This window comes from Ovis canadensis, chromosome 3, assembly GCF_042477335.2.
Source record: "Ovis canadensis isolate MfBH-ARS-UI-01 breed Bighorn chromosome 3, ARS-UI_OviCan_v2, whole genome shotgun sequence".
Lineage (NCBI taxonomy): Eukaryota > Metazoa > Chordata > Mammalia > Artiodactyla > Bovidae > Ovis > Ovis canadensis.
Genome location: NC_091247.1, coordinates 82,590,257 through 82,613,302, shown reverse-complemented (window position 1 = coordinate 82,613,302; position 23,046 = coordinate 82,590,257).

Sequence of the window (23,046 nt, the reverse complement as noted above, 5' to 3'; positions counted from 1 at the left end):
TCTAAACATTATCAGGGATGAAATATTCCTCCTCACCAGGAGTCTGTGTATCACCTTCTTGTTTTCTTTTCCTTCTATAATGGCCATAAAGATTTGGAGAAATGGGGCCACAGAAAGTAGGAAAGTTTGATCAGGAATTAAAAACTCCTAATCCCAGAGAAGTCAGATTTCTCTTTACACCAAGTAAATCCCCTACTTTTCCCTTCCCCATTTTCTCAATAACACTGCAAAGAAGCTTTAAGGAAATGGCTAATATTGTGCATTTGCCTGGGGTAAATCAGGAACTCTCAGCTCTAACCAGAGCTCTGTCCAGCTCGAAATCGGCAATTATTTAAAATGCATGGAGCTCAAGGAGAAGATGGAGAAAGATGGAAAGGCCGAAAACAGGAGGGGAAAACTCCCACAAAGACTTCAACTGAATCGTGGATGTACCACACAAAGATGAAGTGACCAATCTCCTTTCTGAGAAAGGTGATCTAGAATTTCCCAAAGTACAGCTCTTCATGCCTGCGTCACATGCAGGTTCTTGGGCCTCGCCTAGACTTTCTGAATCACCAATAAACATGAGACAAGAAATCTGCTTTGTTAACAAGCACCCAGAAGATTCACATGCCCAAAGTAGGTTTGCAAAACACTGATTTATTGGACAACTGAGTTCCAGAAGTTTTACCATGCCAAGTTATAGCTCTCTTCTCAACCACCTGGAAAAGCATAGTTTGAGTCCCTAATGACTAAATGAGAAAGAAGTTTTAGCTGCCCTTCATGGGACTCAACACACCAGTATCCTTCCCAGGACTGAAGGAGTAGGCTTCATATCACTTCTGGAGAACTCTTACTGAATGGCACTCAGCCAAGACCCAATCATCTTGCATGAGGAACAGTCCTAGGAATCTGTTACTCTGTCTCCCACAGTGAAGGCTTTGAAGACGTTGCTAATTTAGAAAATGTGCCCTCTTCATAAGACTCTCGGGAAACATTTCTTTTTTGTGTTGTATATAGTGGTCCATCTTCTGAACAATTAGATCACTATTATCTTTGAAATTCTGAATTGTTTAGCTATCAGATTTCCTTGTCTACACTGACCAGGAGAGCACTTAGAGTTTAGTCTGAGACTTAAACTTCACCAAACTGTTAGGATTTAATAGTATGTACTTCTGAGTCAGTTTCAGCTCTGACTACTCTTTTTATGATCCTTCTCTTTTTTCCCACTTGCCTTTTTCACCTATATCCAATTTCTTATCTTTCTGTCTTTTATGTATCATTGTAAACCACTTTAAAATACTTTCTGAAACAAAGCATGTTATAGGCAAACAGATGGGTAGATAGAAAGATAAATCCTTATGGACTTCATTTTCCTCGGTTATAAAATGAGGAATTCAGAGTTGGTGATCACTAACATGTCTTCTAAGTTTAAAGCCCAAAATTTTATCATAAGTTTTGGTACAACAGTGAACTCTCCTTTTAAATATAACATATTTCTGATGTGTTATTGCAACATTTTTCTAAGAGCTTAGTCATTAAAGGGAAGAAATATAAATTTCAAAAAACATTCTGTATTACAAAATGTAATTGCTTTTCACTTCACCTGATTTGGGGATAGTGTTTTAAGACTTTATGAAACCAATAGAAGAAAATAAAAATTATAGTGTCAGTAAAAACAAAACAAACAAAACCTTCATCTAAAATTGTAATCAACTTTGTTTATTCCTCAATCTCACACTCACTTTTTTAATTTTTTTTTCCATCCTTTCCCTCTACCAGTAGAAGGAACACAAAATTTTGATTTGAAACCAATTAGTTCCAAATTTTTAATTTTCAAAATGTAACAACATCAAATACTGTGAATGTATTCACACTGAATTGTACACTTACCATATTGAAACAGTACATATTCTGTTGTATATATTTCTACCACAATATTTTAAAGGACAAAAGTTAACAATATCAATCATGAGAGGTTGCTACCTTTAATCCTGACCCTGTACATTAATACTTTTGTAGTATCCTTTTCTTTTTCACACGTATGGATATTGTGTATACTCCAATAACTGTAAAGTAGCAGAGGTGATTTATAATTTCTATCTCCTCCTAATAATGCTGCTTAATATAAACAGCAGTTCACAGAATGCAGCTGCCACTGAAATATCAGAGATATTGTTTTCTCTGTAAAGAATTTATTTTTTATCATCAACTGATTTGGACAACGGTTTAGAGTTTTCTCTGGGTATCCTTTCACCCCAAAACACTTCATGATATTTTCAATAGAGCATTGCGCATGTGTGTGCATGCTCAGTGGCTGTGTTGATGTTTGGCTCTTTGAGACCCCGTGACCTTAGCCCGCCAGACTTCTCTGTCCATGGGATTTCCCAGACAACAATACTCCAGTGGGTTGCCATTTTCTTCTACAAGGGATGTTCCCAACCCTGGGATCAAACCCAAGTCTCCTGCATTGCAGGCATATTCTTTACCACTGAGCCACCTGGGAATCCCCAAACAGAGCACCCCTGCCTAAATAACATACGAGGTCTATTTCCAGCCCATCTAAATGTAGCATATAACCACATTCCTTAAACAAAGGTCTTTGTTTTGCCCTAAAAAAAAAAAAAATTAAGTCTTATGTATGTAGAGCTAAAGATGTAGCTAGAGATAGACATAGATATAGAGAAAACTGTTATTGCCAGATTGAAAACCAGCATTTCATATGGACAAGAAAAATGAAAAAAAAAAAAAAACTCAAAAAAAGGAGAGAAAGTATAAGAAATTTAAACCAACCTTTATCAAAAATTTTTTGTGTTCTGCAAGGTGTTTGAAATGGAAAAACTTATTGAATTCTGATCCTCTAGCCTCAAAATAAAAAAAATAAAATAAAAAAAAACCACTAGCATTTGAGACACAGAGTGGCACATCTCAATTCCACCCTGTCCCTATTTTAATATCATCACCCTAGCTCTAACCCCTGTCTCCATAATGTTACTTCAAAATAATGATGCTTGGACCTCCCCTATAACATAGATAGAGAGAAACCAGCACGACACAGCCTCATTGTCTCCTTCCTGCTACATCCAAAATGGTGAATGCACCCCTAGGCCCACCCACGATGCATGTCTCTGAGACCAACTTATTTCTTCATGTGTGCATGTTAACAGAAAGGACCACCCTGCCCCAGACAACACTCTCCCCTAACGGCAGCACTTTGCTGCGCCCACAACAAACCCTAGGGTAATGGAATATTTTGGAAAACCATAGAACCAGGAGTAGCAGTCACTGGTCTCCTAGTCCCCATCACAATAAATTCAAGAATTATGCAGCATTTGCAGATTTAACCTTGGTCCAGCACAAACTGGGTACATGTAAGGGCATTAAATGGGCAGACAATCCTTCTAGGGGATCAGTTATACAAGAAACCCTCTAAACACAGACTTCCCTGGTGGCTCAGACGGTAAAGCGTCTGTCTACGATGTGGGAAATCTGGGTTCGATCCCTGGGTTGGGAAGATCCCTTGGAGAAGGAAATGGCAATCCACTCCAGTACTCTTGCCTGGAAAATCCCATGGACAGAGGAGCCTGGTAGGCTACAGTCCATGGGGTCGCGAAGAGTCGGGCACGACTGAGCGACTTCACATTCACATTCACTCTTCCTTTGGTCTTCTGCCTCTAGTGGTTGGATCCTCATGCATTACCATCGATCAAAGCCCCCACCCTTCATTTTATCCTTTTATCCTCTCTCTCACTAGCCCAGATTTAAGATGTACTCACTTTTTCATAGTCTCAGTCTACACTTTGAATAAATGTAACTGGCTGTCAAATTTTACTTAATCAAATTTCATTATTAGAGCATTTGCTTCCCACAGCTCATGATTATTAACAAGACCTTATATTAAAGAAAACACCCTAAACAGGAAAAAGAAAGGGCAATAATAAACAGATTTTAAGAATATAGAGTCTGTAAGAACAGCCCCTTTTAAAGTCCTTTTTAAGTCTCCTATTGAAATAACCTTTAATCAATATAGTTTAATTCATCAGCATTGTAGCAATAAATTGTTACAAATATTAACAGAAAAAATGGAACAAGTCACATTGTTACAAATATTTTTGTTGCCCTTTTAAAGATACGTGAAATACAAGGTTGAACACAGTGATTTAATGCCTTTTAAACTGTCACCTAAATGTCATGTTCTTTTTAAAATTACAATCTCTTAGTCCTAATGAGTCATAAATTCATTACTGTTAAACTCTTGACTCTGATTCCAGGTTAAAGAGCACTATATAGTTGGTTTACATTTTATTATATCCCATTAAATTGCTTTTGCTATGTTCTTTCAGATATGTACTTACTATTTAGTAATTTTATAGTTAGAACACTAAGGCAATTTTTTAAAACTAAAACCATAAATTTTATTTCAGAATGTACAGACTTGATCTTATTCACTTTTATAAAACCGGTTCCCAGTCTAGTGTCTGCCATACTGCTGGCATCTAATAAATATTGATTCAATTAGGAAAACATAATTTTCTAGACAACCAAGTCCACCATAAATCTAAGCTGAAATATTATAGTCAGGACACTATTCTCTAGTCCTCCCTACACAGGACCTGAAGCTTCTAAAAGACTGTTTTTGTTTGTTGGCATTCTTCTGGCCTCTTTGCGTCTTTGTATTTTTAAGATGACCTATTTCTTCAATTTTAAGGTTCCATGGATTATAAAGGAAATAGTTTACAAATAGCTTTATAAGAGAAAAACAAGGAAAAATAGAAACTACCAAAATGAATGTATACATCAATTTTATGATGTAGCTCAGTCATATATGTGTTAAAATATAAAATTTTCCTGCCTTAGAACCAAACAGACAGGGTATAATGGTAGTGACTTATCTTGTTATTATGACCTGTCTTTGTTTTATTTTCTAGCCCATCAGATGCACTTAGGGCAGGATATGGACTTTGAGGAAGTGTGCTAGATTTCTGTACACTTTGGGGGAAGTCTATGGGCAGTATTAATCAGGGGCTATGTGTTCCCAGGGCCTTTTTTGCTCAGCATCTGTTGTACCATGGATTCCCAACAAAGGGGAAATAGCAAGCATCTCATGTCACAAGGAAAAATGTAATAATTCTTACCGAGCACAGGTACCAAGAGTACCTCAAAAGAAAGAACTTTGGAATGTGTACATATTGAAATGTATATAATGGAAGTGTTTTCATTTAAGCAAACAGTTATGAGGGAATTATCTAAAGTTTAAATTGTTCAGGTTTCTCCTTTCCTATAACCTAGTCTGAATAACTCTATTTTGGAAACTTGAAGGGTTCAAGCAATTGAAGGGTTCACAAAGACAGGTAAAAATGGCCTGCAAGAATAGTAAGAAATGGAGAGAAGAAGGGAGAATCAAAGGTGAAACATAGGCAAAAATGTTCTTGGGAACTCTAGGACATTCTAATCCAAATTACCAATTGTTAGTCACCCTGCTTATTTAACTTCTATGCAGAGTACATCATGAGAAACGCTGGGCTGGAAGAAGCACAAGCTGGAATCAAGATTGACAGGAGAAATATCAATAACCTCAGATATGCAGATGACACCACCCTTAAGGCAGAAAGTGAAGAGGAACTAAAAAGCCTCTTGATGAAAATGAAAGAGGAGAGTGAAAAAGTTGGCTTCAATCTCAACATTCAGGAAACTAAGATCATGGCATCTGATCCCATGACTTCATGGGAAATAGATGGGGAAACAGTAGAAACAGTGTCAGACTTTATTTTGGGGGGCTCCAAAATCACTGCAGATGGTGATTGCAGCCACGAAATTAAATGATGCTTACTCCTTGGAAGAAAAGTTATGACCAACCTAGATAGTATATTCAAAAGCAGAGACATTACTTTGCCGACTAAGGTCCATCTAGTCAAGGCTATGGTTTTTCCAGTGGTCATGTGTGGATGTGAGAGTTGAACTGTGAAGAAGGCTGAGTGCCAAAAAACTGATGCTTGTGAACTGTGGTGTTGGAGAAGACTCTTGAGAGTCTCTTGGACTGCAAGGAGATCCAACCAGTCCATTCTAAAGGAGACCAGTCCTGGGTGTTCTTTGGAAGGAATGATGCTAAAGCTGAAACTCCAGTACTTTGGCCACCTCATATGAAGAGTTGACTCATTAGAAAAGACTGTGATGCTGGGAGGGATTGGGGGCAGGAGGAGAAGGGGACAACAGAGGATGAGATGGCTGGATGGCATCACTGACTCGATGAACAAGAGTTTGAGTGAACTCTAGGAGTTGGTGATGGACAGCGAGGCTTGGTGTGCTGCGATTCATGGGGTCGCAAAGAGTCAGACACGACTGAGTGACTGAACTGAAGTGAACTCATCCAGTGGAAAAATACCTGATCTGAATTTATTTCCCGAATGTTTAAAGCCCTGAAATGAACATCTTAGTAAGGCACACAAAACAAAGCACAAAAATTCTGTCACTGAGTCTCCTAAATAAGATGCTTGATTATCCCCAGATGATTTTTAACTCAACTTTTAATGTTTCCCTGTTGTTTAGCATGGTTCTGAGTTTTGTTTTGTTTTGTTATTTTTTTTTTGCGTAAGAAGAGTTCTCATGTAGCCAGCAAATGCAAGCCAACTTTAATTCTCTTCTAAGCAAATCAAGGAAGAAGATAAGCAGAATCCTGCAAGTAAAATAACTTAAGTTATCTTAGTACTATAAGTACTATATATAGTACTTATATATATATATATATAGTACTATAAGACTGTTACTATTCTTACTTGTGAATGTGAATATGGTTTTTATAAACAGAGCTATGATTTAGAAAAATAAGTACTCCGTGTACCAGTGGAAAAATTATATATTTATGTTAGCATGATCTATTAGCTGGAGATCTTTTAATCATTCCCCAGGTTTCCATGTAAATGATGTAAAACAAATGATAGTTAGGGCTAGTCTTAAAATTACCCAGTGGAGAGTTTACTCTCTTGAACAATCATTAGTTCTACTTTCTAAAAATTTTAAAAATAATTCCTCCCCCGGCTAACCTAAGATCCCTTCTGAAATGTTAGTCCTGTTTTCTCTCTGTTGGCAAAACTCTTTGAAAATATATTTGTCTTCTTCTGATATGCACTAAGAAAGACTGTGATATATGTGGGGAAGGTAGCACTTTTCCTAGCTTCTAAGTCATCTGTAATTGTGTAATTATATTTTCTCTAATCCCCATGATCCTGTGTGTATACAGATGTGCACATTTGTATAGATGCTTACATCCTGATTTTTTTCATGGATTCTTTACTGAGGAAAATCTTTTTCTGAGAGCCTGGAGTGTAGTTGTTGAGTAAACTGGAAAAGAACTATTAACATTACACTCAGCTTCTGTCCTTCAAAGAAGTCAAACAAGAGTTGGGGAGATTTAGAGAGAATCATTCTCAGCATTTCTGCTCCACCAGAATTACTCCCAGAATTTTTTTTAATTACATCTATAATTGGAAAAAGTTTGATTATGAAGATTTTTTACCCCCCAAAATTAAAATATATCACAATTTCTTTGGAATCAGTAAGGCAGACAATCCCCTAAGGTGAGAGAAAACAAATACCCAGAACTGAGCGCTGAAGGAAAAAGAACCTGGGTTTGAGGCCAACTCAAGGTTGGTAAAGTATAAAGGAAACAACTGAGTTTCTGATCTTTATAGTAGAAACAAAGGAGGGAAAAATGCCAAATGTGAAATGAAAAAAAAAAAAAACCCTATACATATCAGAAACTCAATGGGTTGCTTTAAAATGCTTTAAAGTTTGAATATTTATCAAAAAGCTACTCAAGTTTTAACAATATTAAGAAAGCTGGCATAATATTTTTTGTTGTGTGAGTCATTGGTGGTTAATTTTTATTTCCAATTTGCTCCAGTGAGAATAAGTGAGTGAAATACCCTGCCACCACCATGATTGATATTAAACATGCATCACAGTAATAACCCCAACAAAGAGAATGTTAATCACTAAAATACAGAAGCTACAAGATAACTTGTAACTGGGAGATGGTCATTCAGAACTACTATACATCTTAGAATTCTTTTTTCCCCATGTAACCAAGCAGGACCCTATGGGGGCCTTCCTGGGACACTTAGGAAAAACTTTCAGAGGGTAGATCTCATGTTAAGTTTTCCCACCACAGCTAATTTCAGAAAGAACTGTAAGAAAATTCATTCACTATAAACCTATATATTATAGGGAGATATGTGTCTATACAGAAAGAGAGATACACATATGTGTATATAAGTATATACATATATGTCTTTCCATCTAAGTGTGTAGATACATGTTATACATAGAGCTAGACTTTTGAATGCCTGTTTCTTTCATAATGTCCCTTAGAAATGATTGTTGATGAGTATTTTCTGCAAAATCACAAGTGTAAAGCACTGGCTTTAGACATACTATTGGTAGCCCTTTACAAACATTTCTAAGAGACATTATAAAAGAAACAGACCTTCAGAACTCTAGCTCTAGAGTTCTGAATTTGAACATAACAATGTGCAAATTAAACCCAAAGTAGAAGTACTCTGATAAAATACGAGGTTAATTCATTTGTTAATACCTTGTCAGCCTCTTCCTCAACATTTTAATACATTTTCAATTCATTTTCATAGTGCACTTTTAAATTTTGATCTCTCTATCCTTTATCTATTTCTTCTTTTTAGATGCCATTTCTGCTAAAATTCTAAAATGATTTATGAGTCACACAGACCTGACTCTGCTAACTCAGCCATGCAAGGAGCAGGAACACACTGCTTCCATACCAATGAGTTGGCCTGAGTTGAGGCCCTGAGCCCTATTCAATTAACATTCTTCTCCCAGGTAGAGGAACGCTGAGATGTACTTCTGTAAAAGAAATATCGTGAAAGGCTGGGACCTGATCAGAAAGCAGGAGATTGGAAAAAGAAAGCATTTTGTTGGGAAATGCTCTGACAATTAAGATTGAGTATTATTAATGTTCCATAGCGCACTTCTTGTCATCGAAATGAGATCTCCAGAGTAAGCACAATGAAATCCACCAACCTCTATCTCTGGCCTCTCAAATATGCAATTGCTTGACATTTTGTCCATAACATCCAGAACTAGAAAATGAGCTTGGTTTATTAACTTGAGAAACTTCAGTTGTTGAAGTCTGAAAACTATAAAAATTTACCTCACTTTGGAGAGTTAGAACACAGGACATGCCTAACACCCTATCAAATTTTATTTCATGGTTAGTAGTCACTATGAACCACTTCTTCTAAGTTAGAAACCCTTTGACTGGTTTTATAAAAGCATCTGTACTACGATTTGGCATCTAAGAACATCCATTTTTCCCACCCCAGTGCTCAGCTATAGCATCTTCAAGACGCCAAGTGCTACACACAGAAAAACACCATCCAGGTACCTAACTTCTCCACTTATCAGTCACATTCAACCAATGAAACAGACTGGGAGATATGTGTTAACACGTACTGCAAGGAACCAGCTCACACAATTACGGGTGCTATCTAGGCAAGTCTGAAACCCATATGGCAGGCTGTCAAGAAAGGCCAGCTAAAACTCTCAGGAAAGATAAGTTGCACAGGCAGAATTTCTCCTTATTCAGAGAGGCCTCAGCTCTGCTCATAGGTCTTTCAACCGATTGAACTAGGCTCATACAAATTATCTAGATTAATCTCATTACTTAAACACTAGTGATTATGGACCTTGGGCTGTGCTGTGCTTAGTTGCTCAGTCATGTCCAACTCTTTGCAACACCATGGACTGTAGCCCACCAGGCTCCTCTTTCCAAAGGGATTCTCCAGGCAAGAATACTAGACTGGGTTGCCATGCTCTCCTCTAGGGTATCTTCCCAACCCAGGGATTGAACCAGGTCCCCCGCATTGCAGGTGGATTCTTTACGATCTTAGCCATCATGGAAGCCCAAGAATACTGGAAAGGGTAGCCGATCCCTTCTCCAGGGAAACTTCCTCACCCAGGAATCGAAATGGGGTCTCCTGCCGGGGTCCAGCCCCGGTGGATTCAGGGAATTCGAAGGGTGGACGGAGTCGGAGAGGAAAACTTATTTATTTAGTAATATAAGATTAGATTAGGAAAAAATAGTGTAGTAGGAAAATTAAGTGGAGAGAAGAGGCTGATTAACTTGGGTTACGTGGAAAACCAATAAAGTTCCAGACAAGGAGCTTGCACCATCTACGTTAGGCCGCCAGCGCCCGTTTGAACATTGGAGAGTGTCCTGCCTTGGGCTCTCTCTCTTACGGATCTTAAAAGCCAGGACAATTAAGTAGACATAGTGAGCCTCCATGTTCCAGATGGGAATTCAGCCTGAAATTAGAGTAAAGAGGAGACATGGGGGAAGCCAGTCCAGTGACTGGCTGTCCTTCTATTGTCCTTCAAGGCCTTTTACACTTTTGATTATACATAGAGATCAATTGGTAATACAAAATTACATAGCGTTAGCAGCCCAGACTCTTACTGTATATCTTTTTGTATACAAAAGGTCTCAGGTGATTTACATTATCTTCTGGCCAAGAGGCTTGCTAACACTTTTTGGCTCTCTTCCTTAATGAATGTTAATTTCGTTTCCCCTAAGTGTTTTTCTTTAATCTGCGTCTCCTTAAAGCACTAAAGTTACATCTCTATAGAACAAAGGCACAGTGGGTTATAACAAAGAAGGTACTTAACTCAAAGATCTAATGTTGCTAATACCAGGTCTACTACTTGTTTCCCTATATACCAACTATATCTAAAAATAAAGGATATGAAAATTTGGCAGCAAGTATTGGCTCAACAAATGAAACCTTTAATCAGTCCTATTCTAATGATTTTGACTTCTTGGAAGCCCCTACATTCCTAGGATGTTTTAAGCTTCCTGTGCCTCCTGCGGTCAGGAGGCCTCAAACAATCACATACGCAGCTGTATGAGTCCTGCAGGCAGGCTAGAAAGCCATCAGAGGGGTTTTGGATTGAAACACTCTTTCAAATGCAGAAGACTAAAGCCCTGAATCGACTTTTTCCAGAGAATGTCAGAAGAGTGGAAAAGCAGGCAGATTCTTATTTTTGGGGGTACATGCTCAGGAAATGCCAGGGGGAAAACCTGAGATCTGACTCGACCCTACCCATCAGATCTCTGCCGCATGACCTTGTCACGGGTGGAATTCCTCATGCTGGCTTCCAGCACTCTCCTGCATTGCAGGTGGATTCTTTATCAGCTGAGCTACCAGGGAAGCCCAATTACCAACTTTAAACACATCTATAAAGTACCTTCACAGTAATACCTAGCTTAGTGTTTGAATAACTGGTAAAGACTAACACATCACAACTTCACAGATTCTTAGGCAATAATGTACAAGGGTCATCCTCAGCCCTAAGAGTTCAATTCCCACTAATAAATATTGACTTAAAGTGCCGGAAGCCAGTGTGAGGAATCCCGCCCGTGACAAGGTCATGAGGAAGGAAGCTGACATACGCAAGGCGTGCTCAGACTTCAGGGACCCCTCTGGAAATTCCTAAGCATGTACCCCAACAAAAATCTGCCGGCTTTTGTGCTCTGCGTTTCCACTCTTCTGACATTTTCTGGAAAAAGTCAATTCAGGGCTTTAGTCTTCTGCATTTAAAAGAGTGTTTCAATCCAAAAAACCCTCTGATGGCTTTCTAGCCTGCCTGCAGGACTCGTACAGCTGCGCGTGTGATTGTTTGAGGCCTCCTGACCGCAGGAGGCACAGGAAGCTTAAAACATCCTAGGAATGTAGGAGCTTCCGAGGAGTCAAAATCTTTAGAATAGGACTGATTAAAGGTTTCATTTGTTGAGTCAATATTTGCTGCCAAATTTTCACATCCTTTAGTTGTAGATATAGTTAGAAAAACAAGTAGTAGACCTTGTGTTAGCAACATTAGATCTTTGAGTTAAGTACCTTCTTTGTTATATCCCACTGCACCTTTGTTCTATAGAGATGTAACTTTAATGCTAATGCTTTAAGGAAATGTAGATTAAAGAAAAACACTTCAGGGGAAACAAGATTAACATTCATTAAGGAAGAGAGCCAAAAAGTGTTAACAAGCCTCTTGGCCAGAAGATGATGTAAATCACCTGAGACCTTTTGTATGCCAAATGATGTATAGAAAGAGCTTGAGCTGCGAACGCTACATAATCTTGTGTTACCCATTGATCTCTGTGTTTTATCAAAAAGTATAAAAGGCCTTCTGAACAATAAAGGATGGGGCCAGCTTCTTGGACCAGCTTCTCTAACTAGTCTCCCGGCCTGGTTTCTTGGCACTCTGGCTCCCCCCGTGCCTCTCTCTCTTTCTTCTTCTCTCTCTTTCCCTCTCTCTGCTCTTTACTTTAATTTCGGGCTGAATTTCCACCTGGAGCGCGGAGGCTCTCCACGTCTACTTACTTGCCCCGGCTGTTAAGACCCGCGAGAAAGGGAGCTTAAGGCGAGGCATCCTTAGATATTCAAGCGGGCGCCGGTGGCCCAACGTAGATGGTGCAAATTCCTTGTCTGGGATTTTATTGGCCTTCCGCGTAAACCAAGCTATTCAGCCCTCTTCTTCCACTTAATCTTCTTACTACACTATAGTTTCTTAATCTAATCTTTCATTAATAAATAAACAAGTCTTTCCACGCCGACGCCGTCCACCCTTCGAATTCCCTGGATCCACCGGGGCTGGACCCCGGCATTAAAGGATATTTAGAAAGTATACAAGCATAACACCATCCCCAGTGAAACCTATGACAAGAGAAAGATAGCTCTCCAGGTCCTAAAATAATACTTTTCTAAGCTGTTATCCCAGGAGAAAATAGGAAAGGGAAGCTAAGCTGTGGCCTGGCTTCAGTGGAGCAAATTGGTTTGACTTCCGCAGGCAAAGATCATACGGAGTCGGGTGAAGCAGTACCTGTCCTCTTTCCTCCTCCTTTTTCATTTTTTGTCATTTATCACACCAAAACACACTCAGCTGTACCAACTGTCCCTGGGGACTTTGCTCTGTTCTCTCTTCAGCATCAAAGCTTTTTTAGCCAAAATCGTTGTATTCTGGAGCAAGGAACCCAAAACAAAGATGATATTACTACAACTGAAAATTAACCATGACAGTGGTTTAGTGGTTGAGTTAGCTTTCCAGGGTTGCAGGAAGTGTAGAGGAGAGGCTTTTAAAAAAACATTAATATAGAATGTACGGGTAGTGAAGTTTATCTTCAAAGATATGGGCTGGGCTCTAATTTCTCTTTTTTTAATTGGAGGATAATTGCTTTCCAACGTGTTAATAGCTTCTGCTGTTTAGTTTACTTCAGTCTCTCAGTCATGTCCAACTCTTTGCGACCCCATGGACTGCAGCACGCCAGGGCTCCCAGTCATCACCAACTCCCAGAGTTTACTCAAACTCATGTCCAAGGAGTCAGTGATGCCATCCAACCATCTCATCCTCTGTTGTCCCCTTCTCCTCCTGCTCTCAATCTTTCCCAGCATCAGAGTCTTTTCCAATGAGTCTGTTCTTCGCATCAAACAACCAAAGTATTGGAGTTTCACTTTCAGCATCAGTCCTTCCAATGAATATTCAGCACTGATTTCCTTTAGGATAGACTGGTTTGATCTTCTTGCAGTCCCAAGGACTCTTCAACACCACAGTTCAAAAGCATCAATTCTTCGGCGCCCAGCTTTCTTTATAATCCAACTCTCACATCCATGCAGGACTATTGCAAAAACCATAGCTTAGACTAGACAGATCTTTGTTGGTAAAGAAATATCTCTGCTTTTTAATATGCTGTCCATGCTGTCTAGGTTGACCACAGCTTTTCTTCCAAGGAGGAAGCATCTTTTAATTTCATGGCTGCAATCACCATCTGCAGTGATTTTGGAGCCAAAAAAAATAAAGTCTCTCACTTTTTCCATTTTTACCCATTTATTTGCCATGAAGTGACGGGACCGGATGCCATGATCTTAGTTTTCTGAATGTTGAGCTTTAAGCCAACTTTTTCACTCTCCTCTTTCATTTTCATCAAGAGGCTCTTCAGTTCTTCTTCACTTTCTGCCATAAGGGTGGTGTCATCTGCATGTCAGAGGTTATTAATATTTCTCCCAGGAATCTTGATTCCAGCTTGTGCTTCAACCAGCCCAGTTTTTCTCATGATGTACTCTGCATGTAAATTAAATAAGCAGGGTGACAATATACAGCCTTGACATACTCCTTTCCTGATTTGGAAGCAGTCTGTTGTTCCATGTCCAGTTCTAACTGTTGCTTCTTGACCTGCACACAGATTTCTCAAGAGGTAGGTCAGGTCTAGTATTCCCATCTCTTTCAGAATTTTCCACAGTTTATTGTGATCCACATAGTCAAAGGCTTTGGTATAGTCAATAAAGCAAAAATAGATGTTTTTCTCAAATTCTCTTGCTTTTTCCATGATCCAACAGATGTTGGCAATTGGATCTCTGGTTCCTCTGCCTTTTCTGAAGTTCATGGTTCACGTATTGCTGAAGCCTGGCTTGGAGAATTTTGAGCATTACTTTACTAGTGTGTGAGATGAGTGCAATTGTGCAGCAGTTTGAGCATTCTTTGGCATTGCCTTTCTTTGGGATTGGAATGAAAACAGCTTTTCCAGTCCTGTGGCCACTGCTGAGTTTTCCAAATTTTCTGGTACATTGAGTGCAGCACTTTCACAGCATCATCTTTCAGGATTTGAAATAGCTCAACTGGAATTCTATCACCTCCACTAGCTTTGTTCATAGTGATGCTTTCTAAGGCCCACTTGACTTCACATTCCAGGATGTCTGGCTCTGGGTGAGTGATCACACTATCGTGATTATCTTAGTTGTGAAGCTCTTTTTTGTACAGTTTTCCCGTGTATTCTTGCTTCTTAATATCTTCTGCTTCTGTTCGGTCCATACCATTTCTGTCCTTTATCGAGCCCATCTTTGCATGAAATGTTCCCTTGGTATCTCTAATTTTCTTGAAGAGTTCTCTAGCCTTTCCCATTCTGTTGTTTTCCTCTATTTCTTTGCATTGATCACTGAGGAAGGCTTTCTTATCTCTTCTTGCTATTCTTTGGAACTCTGCATTCAGATGCTTATATCTTTCCTTTCCTCCTTTGCTTTTCACTTCTCTTCTTTTCACAGCTATTTGTAAGGCTTCGTCAGACAGCCATTTTGCTTTTTTGCATTTCTTTTCCATGGGGATGGTCTTGATCCCTGTCTCCTGTACAATGTCACGAACCTCGTCCATAGTTCATCAGGCACTCTGTCTATCAGATCTAGTCCCTTAAATATATTTCTCACTTCCAATGTATAATCGTTAGGGATTTGATTTAAGTCATATCTGAATGGTCTAGTGGTTTTCCCTATTTTCTTCAATTTAAGTCTGAATTTGGTAATAAGGAGTTCATGATCTGAGTCACAGTCAGCTCCCAGTCTTGCTTTTGCTGACTGTATAGTACTTCTCCATCTTTGCTGCAAAGAATATAATCAATCTGATTTTGGTGTTGACCATCTGGTGATGATGTGTAGAGTCTTCCCTTGTGTTGTTGGAAGAGGGTGTTTGCTATGATGAGTGCAATCTCTTTGCAGAAGTCTATTAGCCTTTGACCTGCTTCATTGTGTACTCCAAGGTGAAATTTGCCTGTTACTCCATGTGTTTCTTGACTTCCTACTTTTGCATTCCAGTCCCCTATAATGAAAAGGACATCTTTTTTTGGTTTTAGTTCTAAAAGGTCTTGTAGGTCTTCATAGAACTGTTCAACTTCAGCTTCTTCAGCATTACTGGTTGGGGCATAGACATGGATTACTGTGATATTGAATGGTTTGCCTTGGAAACGAACAGAGATCATTCTGTCGTTTTTGAGACTGCAATCAAGTACTGCATTTCAGACTCTTGTTGACTGTGATGGCTATTCCGTTTCTTCTTGCCCACAGTAGTAGATATAATGGTCATCTGAGTTAAATTTGCCCATTCCAGTCCATCTTAATTCATTGATTGCTAAAATGTCAATGTTCACTCTTGCCATCTCCTGTTTGACCATTTTCAACTTGCCTTAATTCATGGACCTGACATTCCAGGTTCCTATGCAATATTGCTCTTTACAGCATTGGACTTTACTTCCATCACCAGTCACATCCACAACTGGGCATTGTTTTCATTTTGGCTCCATCTCTCCATACTTTCTGGAGTTATTTCTCCACTGATCTCCAGTAGCATATTGGGAACCTGCCGACCTGGGGGGTTCATCTTTCAGTGTCTTTTCTTTTTGCCTTTTCATACTGTTCATGGGGTTCTCAAGGCAAGAATACTGAAGTGGTTTGCCATTCCCTTCACAGCGGACCACACTTTTTCAGAATTCTCCACCATGACCCATCTGTCTTGGGTGGCCCTACACGGCATGGCTCATAGTTTCATTGAGTTAGACAAGGCTGTGGTCCATGTGATTGGTTTGATTAGTTTTCTGTAATTGTGGTTTTCATTCTGTCTGCCCTCTGATGCAAATCAGCCTTAAGTATATATATACTTACAGTTGAATATATATATATATATATATATATATATATATATATATATATATATATATATGGGCTTTCCTCATAGCTCAGTTGGTAAAGACTCTGCCTGCAATGCAGGAGACCCCAGTTCAATTCCTGTGTCAGGAAGATCCTGAGTCAGGAAGAAGAAGGGATAAGCTACCCATTCCAGTATTCTTGGGCTTCCCTTGTGGCTCAGCTGGTAAAGAATACTCTTAAGAGTTATTTACATAGCATTTATATATACATATATCCCTTCTTCTTGAGCCTCCCCTCCACCCACCTCCTCATCCCTTCCTTTGAGCCTCCCTTCTGCCCACCTCCTCATCCCACCCTTCTAGGTCATCACAGAGCACCAGCCTGGGCTCCCTGTGTTATACAGCAACTTCCCATCAGCTATCTATTTTACACATGGCAATGTATATATTTCAGTGCTACTCACTTAATTCATTCCATACTCTCTTCCCCCCGCTGTGTCCACAAGATGGTCCTCTACATCTGAATCACTATTCCTGCCCTGCAAATAGGTTCATCAGTATCATTTTTCTAGATTCCATATATATGCATTAATATATGATATTTATTTTTCTCTTTCTGACTGAACTTCAGTCTTTATAACAGTCTCTAGGATCATCCACCACATTTTAGCTGACTGAAATTCATTCTTTTTTATGGCTGAGTAATATTCCATTGTGTGTGTGTGTATGTGTGTGTGTGTGTGTGTACCACAACTCTTTTACCCATTCACCTGTCTTTCATTTATTAATTGTATGATCTTTGACAAGTCTCAACCTTCTTGTATTCAGCTTTCTTGCCTATAGTCAAAGAGAAAGGCTGAAAAAAATTCTTTTAAAGTTCTACTACTTTTTGATCCTATAAACATAAGGCAGTATAACATGGAGATGAGCTGGCCAGAAAAAGAAGGATAGATGAGTAACTTAAAGAATAAAGCAGAATTAAATAGTCACTTGGTAAGAAATCATCTAGTTCCAGAACCCAGAGATTATTACAAACAGCAAGTAGGTGAAATATATTTATGAATTATGAAACATGTTGATGCAATGTACTTAATATATTTTATATTACTTGCATATATTATTCTCACATTGATTTGTTGTACAATAGTTCAGTTTGTAAGAAATTTTTCTAGATCTATACATCACTTATTTTTATTTATTTTCACAAGTATTTTCTAGTGTGGAAAATTATTTTCCATCTTGGGGCTAGATGGATGCCCTGGTTGGCCCAGGCTCTGGCTCTGTAATCATTAACCTCTTGCCCCAGCTAACACCAATAAAAGTGTCATACCACAAGAATGGGCTGTGTGTTTGGGTCTCTGCCACAAATCTCTGAGCCCAGGGGTTGCACCTGAGCAGGACGCAAGCATCCCTGCTGATGTGCAAGGAGGAAGGCTTGGGCCCTTCCCTTCTCGCCTTTTAGGGGGCTCCCTCACTGGCCAAAGCCTTACATGCACCCCTTTGTGGCTGCCTCATGGACCAGCCACAGGTTTTTCTTCAGCATTTGATAAGTTTTAATACAAACCAGTCTGTATTCATTCCCAAAAGGCTCATTTTCAGTAAAAAAAAAAAAAAAAAAAAAAAAAAACCACTAGTAAGGAAGGACGAAGAAGGCAATGGTGCCCCACTCCAGTACTCTTGCCTGGAAAAGCCCATGGACGGGGAGCCTGGTGGGCTGCAGTCCATGGGGTCGCGAAGAGTCAGACACAACTGAGCGACTTCACTTTCACTTTCCACTTTCATGCATTGGAGAAGAAAATGACAACCCACTCCAGTGTTCTTGCCTGGAGAATCCCAGGGACGGGGGAGCCTGGTGGGCTGCTGTCTATGGGGTCACACAGAGTCGGACACGACTGAAGCGGCTTAGCAGTGAGGAAGGAATGAATGAAGGAGGAAAATAATCAGGGATCTGAGAAGGAAAAAAACAACGTACAGAGGTAAAGTGTAGGAACACACTGGTACATACAAGAGGAAACGGGAGGACTGTGGCAAACTGGTGAGCTCATGACTCTCTACAGAAGGTCGCTGCTATTTATCTCTATCCAACTGCTGTCATCAGAAACGCAGATCCAGTGTTGCCAGGTTTTGGAGTCTTTCAAGAAAAGTCAGAAATCTGCATTCTTACATGACCTCTCCTAATTTTTAAATGTGGGCAAACCATTTCAAATTTTAAATATTAATATGCAGAGCAAACACACTATTCTCCAGGTAGAGCATTACTGAAGAGCGTTACTGTAGGGCCAAGACTAGGGTGAGGCAGGTAAGAAATGTTTAAGGATGCACTTTGGTTTTTAAACTTCAGCAATCAAGTGATATTTTAATGCAATATTTTTAAAACAAAATTTATTGCTAAATATGCATTAAGAATAAAACAACAGATTTTCAATAAAGATAAAATCTGACCCTGCATTTGCATAGTTAACATATCTTGCCTCCCCCTCATCCCAATGCTGCATCCTCATAACCTCTGGGTAAAAGGCTTTCCAACAGGGAGTGTGGTCGTGCCATACATGCATATAGGAAATAGGAAGAAAACAGGCTTGGGAGTGAAGGTAATGAATTCAACAGCAGGCAACTGATCTGAGATACTGTGTGGGCATCTAGGCAAAAAAAAGAGCTCTAAGTATTTGAGAATGAGAAAATGCTATCAGTAAGTAGAAGGGAAATGAATACTTACTCAATGTCTATTATGTACCAGATGGTCTACATATATAATCACATCTACCAACAATTCTCAACATGACTCTTTAACTATGAGGTTTCATCTCCATTATTTTTTTCTAATTAATGGATATTAAAGTTACTGACCCCAAACATGGAGCCAGTGCTGAAACTGACACTGTCTGGATTCTAGTAATCTGTAACTCCAGATTCTATTCTTTCCAGTAAACTGCATAGCCTGGAGCAACTCATATACACTTGTGTGTCATCCATAAGCCTTGAGATTGGATGAGATTCCCAGAGAGTTTGAGGGACCCTTCCTGTCCAGCAAGCCTGTGTCCTTATCTGATGACTCCCACAGGGATACAGCCCTTTCTTCTTGCCACTCTCAAGTCTTCCTTTGGATTATAGCTTTTGCCGCCACTAAAAACTTCCCCTGTAGCCACCTGGTCTTTAAGCAGTACAGCTTCTGAATTCTGTACTCTACTTGCTTGTAAAGATCCCTGGCTTCCTTCCACATTTACTATGACCACTGAAGCCTTGATAAAACAAAAGCCAGTTGTTTGGAGCCTGGACCCCGACCACCAAGTTACCCGAGGACACGTGTGTGTGCTCATAGCAGCCACCTTACTGCACTGAGAGTTTATTTTCAGGTCCCAACTGTTTCCAAGTGCCGTGTCTCAGTCAACTGTTAATAGGGGGAAATCAAGCCATGTCTCAAAATATGACATCGCAAAGTTGTTGTTCAGTCTTATCAAGTACTGTTTTCATAGATGATTGACTAAAATAATTAATTACTTTTTCTCAAATGCACTTTCTGCCTTCCTCCTCCATACATTTCTTATAGTCATGTCCTTTCCTTAGACCACCATCCTCCCTTTACTCTACCAATACGAGTCCTATCATATCTTTAAGATTAGTTTACATGTCACCCCCTCCTTCAGTGAAATGTTCTTTCACAAGCTCAGCCAAAATTAATCACTTTGTCTATGTACTATGATAGTGTTGATCCATTAAGCATTCATTTGCCACCTTTAATCAATAGCACATCAGTCTTATCTCCATAACTACATGATAAGTTCTTTAAGGATAGGTTTCAATGTCCTGTGCTTTGTTACTATTCCCCAAACTTCAAGCACAGTATAGGGACTCCAGTAAATATTCCTGGTTGGTGTGTTTCTACAGCAGGGAAACCAAGGTATAAGCTTGTATCTCACTTCCCTTAATTTCTCTCACTGGCTGCTTACTTCAAAAATAGGCATAGCATTCCATGAAATTTTAAGGATATTTTGAAGAATGTACTGAGCATTTTTTTTTTAATATCTATTGATATACTTTCCCTTTTGATTTCTTTCCTTGCAATCCTTAACCATTTTCTGTCCCCACTAAAAAGAGCAAATCCACAGAAGAAAGCAGGATTTAACTAATGGAAGTCCCGGCAAGACAAGAGGAGTAAGAATAAAGCCCTTCTGGGCAAAAGAAGAGGATCGAGTAGAGAGAGAAAGGAACGAGAGGCTATTCATGGGTGTTCTCCTGTCTCCTGCTCTGTTCCCAAGGTACCTTCTGCACTGGGGCCAGCTCTAAGGGAAAATGGTAGGAAGATCCCAGAGACGCCAGAGTAACCAAAAGCAGAGGGTTCGGTGTCATCATTCCCATTTGAGAGTCTATAAGGGGACCATCTTGAAGAAGGCCTTGCATTAACATAGAGCAAACAGTAGCAGGATGCTGTGTTTTGGCCTATGCCAGGTATGTAGAGGGTGAAAGCTCCCATCATGTCCCAGGAAGAATGCAAAAAATAGCTGAGTATTCTAGCTAGTGAGCTCCCTAATAAGATTATTGCAGAAAGAAGATGAGGAAATCTGTAGCAGAAGGTTCATAAGAGAGTCTGTCTAAGAAAATGAGCAAACTGGAAGTTTAGCCAAAATCAGGGAAACCACTGCCAACAGGAGCTGAAGCTAGGTCACAGTCATCAGGGGAATGACACAGTCACCCAAGAGAAAAGCTATCATTGCATTTAACCACACAAACAAACAAAACAAGAATCACACCCACCAAGGACCATCATCACAACAGATAAAAGAGAGCAATGACATCAGACTTTGCTACCCAGAAACTATCAAGATGAATACCTCAACCGAAGAAAAACAATTGTGCATGGGCTGTCAGTCAACGTCATGCATGGATGGGCCCTTCTCTGTTTCCCAAGGTGAGAACAGTCTTGCGAAGACCAGAAAAGGAGGGAGAAAAGACTTTGAAGCATTTGTCAATCTCCTTACCGAAAAACTGGTTTAAACTGAAGGAAGATGGGATTACTCATAATAGAAAAAATTAAGCTTTTCTTTCTCTTTGTGAGCAGAAGGATTTGAGAACATATGAGATCAGCTATAAAATAAAGGAAGATAGATGGTTTTCTTCACATTTCTGAGTTATAGTGTGCCAATTTCAGTGCATATCTCCCCTTACAATAAATTTACAATGAATATTTTGTACATAACTTAAGAAAGCAACTTATGCTACAAAACTAAGGATGCTGTGTCACTGGATATGCTTTAATCACTTGTTTTCCCGACTGCTTTAAACTAGGTTGAGAACAAAATCTTCCCCAAGTAAGAAAAGGAGAGAAATCATTGTGACGTGAGACTTTGGTGAAATTCTGTACTATTAGATTTTGCTAAGAAGTAAGTGCCAGACAAGGGGATTTCAGGAGTGAGTTGTAGTTGCAAATCAGTGTAATGAAAATTACCAAGGCAGTACCATGAATTTAAATGAGTTGTGTAATTTTTTCTTAAGTTTTAATATGAAATAATTGTTCATTTCATCCAAGAAATAGTTAAGGTTGCTTATTCTTTTGTATAAATTAATATTCTCCGAACAATAAAGCTAATAGCCCAGTTAAAGTCTATAAAATGTAGCTGTGTAGCTGCTTGTTTCCAGGGCTTTATTCCAGGAGCTAAATAGCAGTTTCTATTTCTAGTCGACTACTGTCTTTATCAAATTACTTCTTTGACTCAGTGACAGCTTTTTAAGACATTTTCTAAAGGAAAGTTTTAATTTCTCATTTTTTGTTCTTTGAGTTTAAGAGTGTAATTTCTAAAGTAATAGAATTGACCAGGATTATTTTTTTGAGGATTTTTAGCAAATATTGAAAACAATCATGTACTTGTAAAACTAGTTGTAAAAAACACCACTCACATTGACTTTGTTATAGGTCACAGAATAAGACCAAGCTGGTCTTATCAACTTCTGTAAGATTATGTTATCATATTATTGCTGTTTCTCAGTCACTAAGTCATGTCCCACTCTTTGCGACCCCATGAACTACAGCACACCAGGCTTCCCTATCCTTCACTATCTTCCAGAGTTTGCTCAAACTCGTATCCAATGAGTCAATGATGCCATTCAGCCATCTCATCCTCTGTTACCCTCTATCCTCCTGCCCTCAATCTTTCCCAGCATCAGGGACTTTTCCAATGAGGTAGCTCTTCCCATCAGGTGGCCAAAGTACTGGACTTTCAGCTTCAGCATTCATTGGAACCAATGAATATTCAGGGTTGATTTCCTTTCGGATTGAGTGGTTTGATCTTGCTGTCCAAGGGACTCTCAAGAGTCTTCTCCAGCACCGCAATTTGAAAGCATCAGTTCTTTGGCATTCAGCCTTCCTTTTAGTCAACTCTCATATCCATACACAACTACTGGAAAAACCATAGCTTTGACTACATGGACCTTAGTTCAATTCAGTCACTCAATCATGTCTGACTCTTTGCGACCCCATGAATTGCAGCATGCCAGGCCTTCCTGTCCATCACCAACTCCAGAGTTCACCCAAACTCTTGTCCATTGAGTCGGTGGTGCCATCCAGCCATCTCATCCTGTCGTCC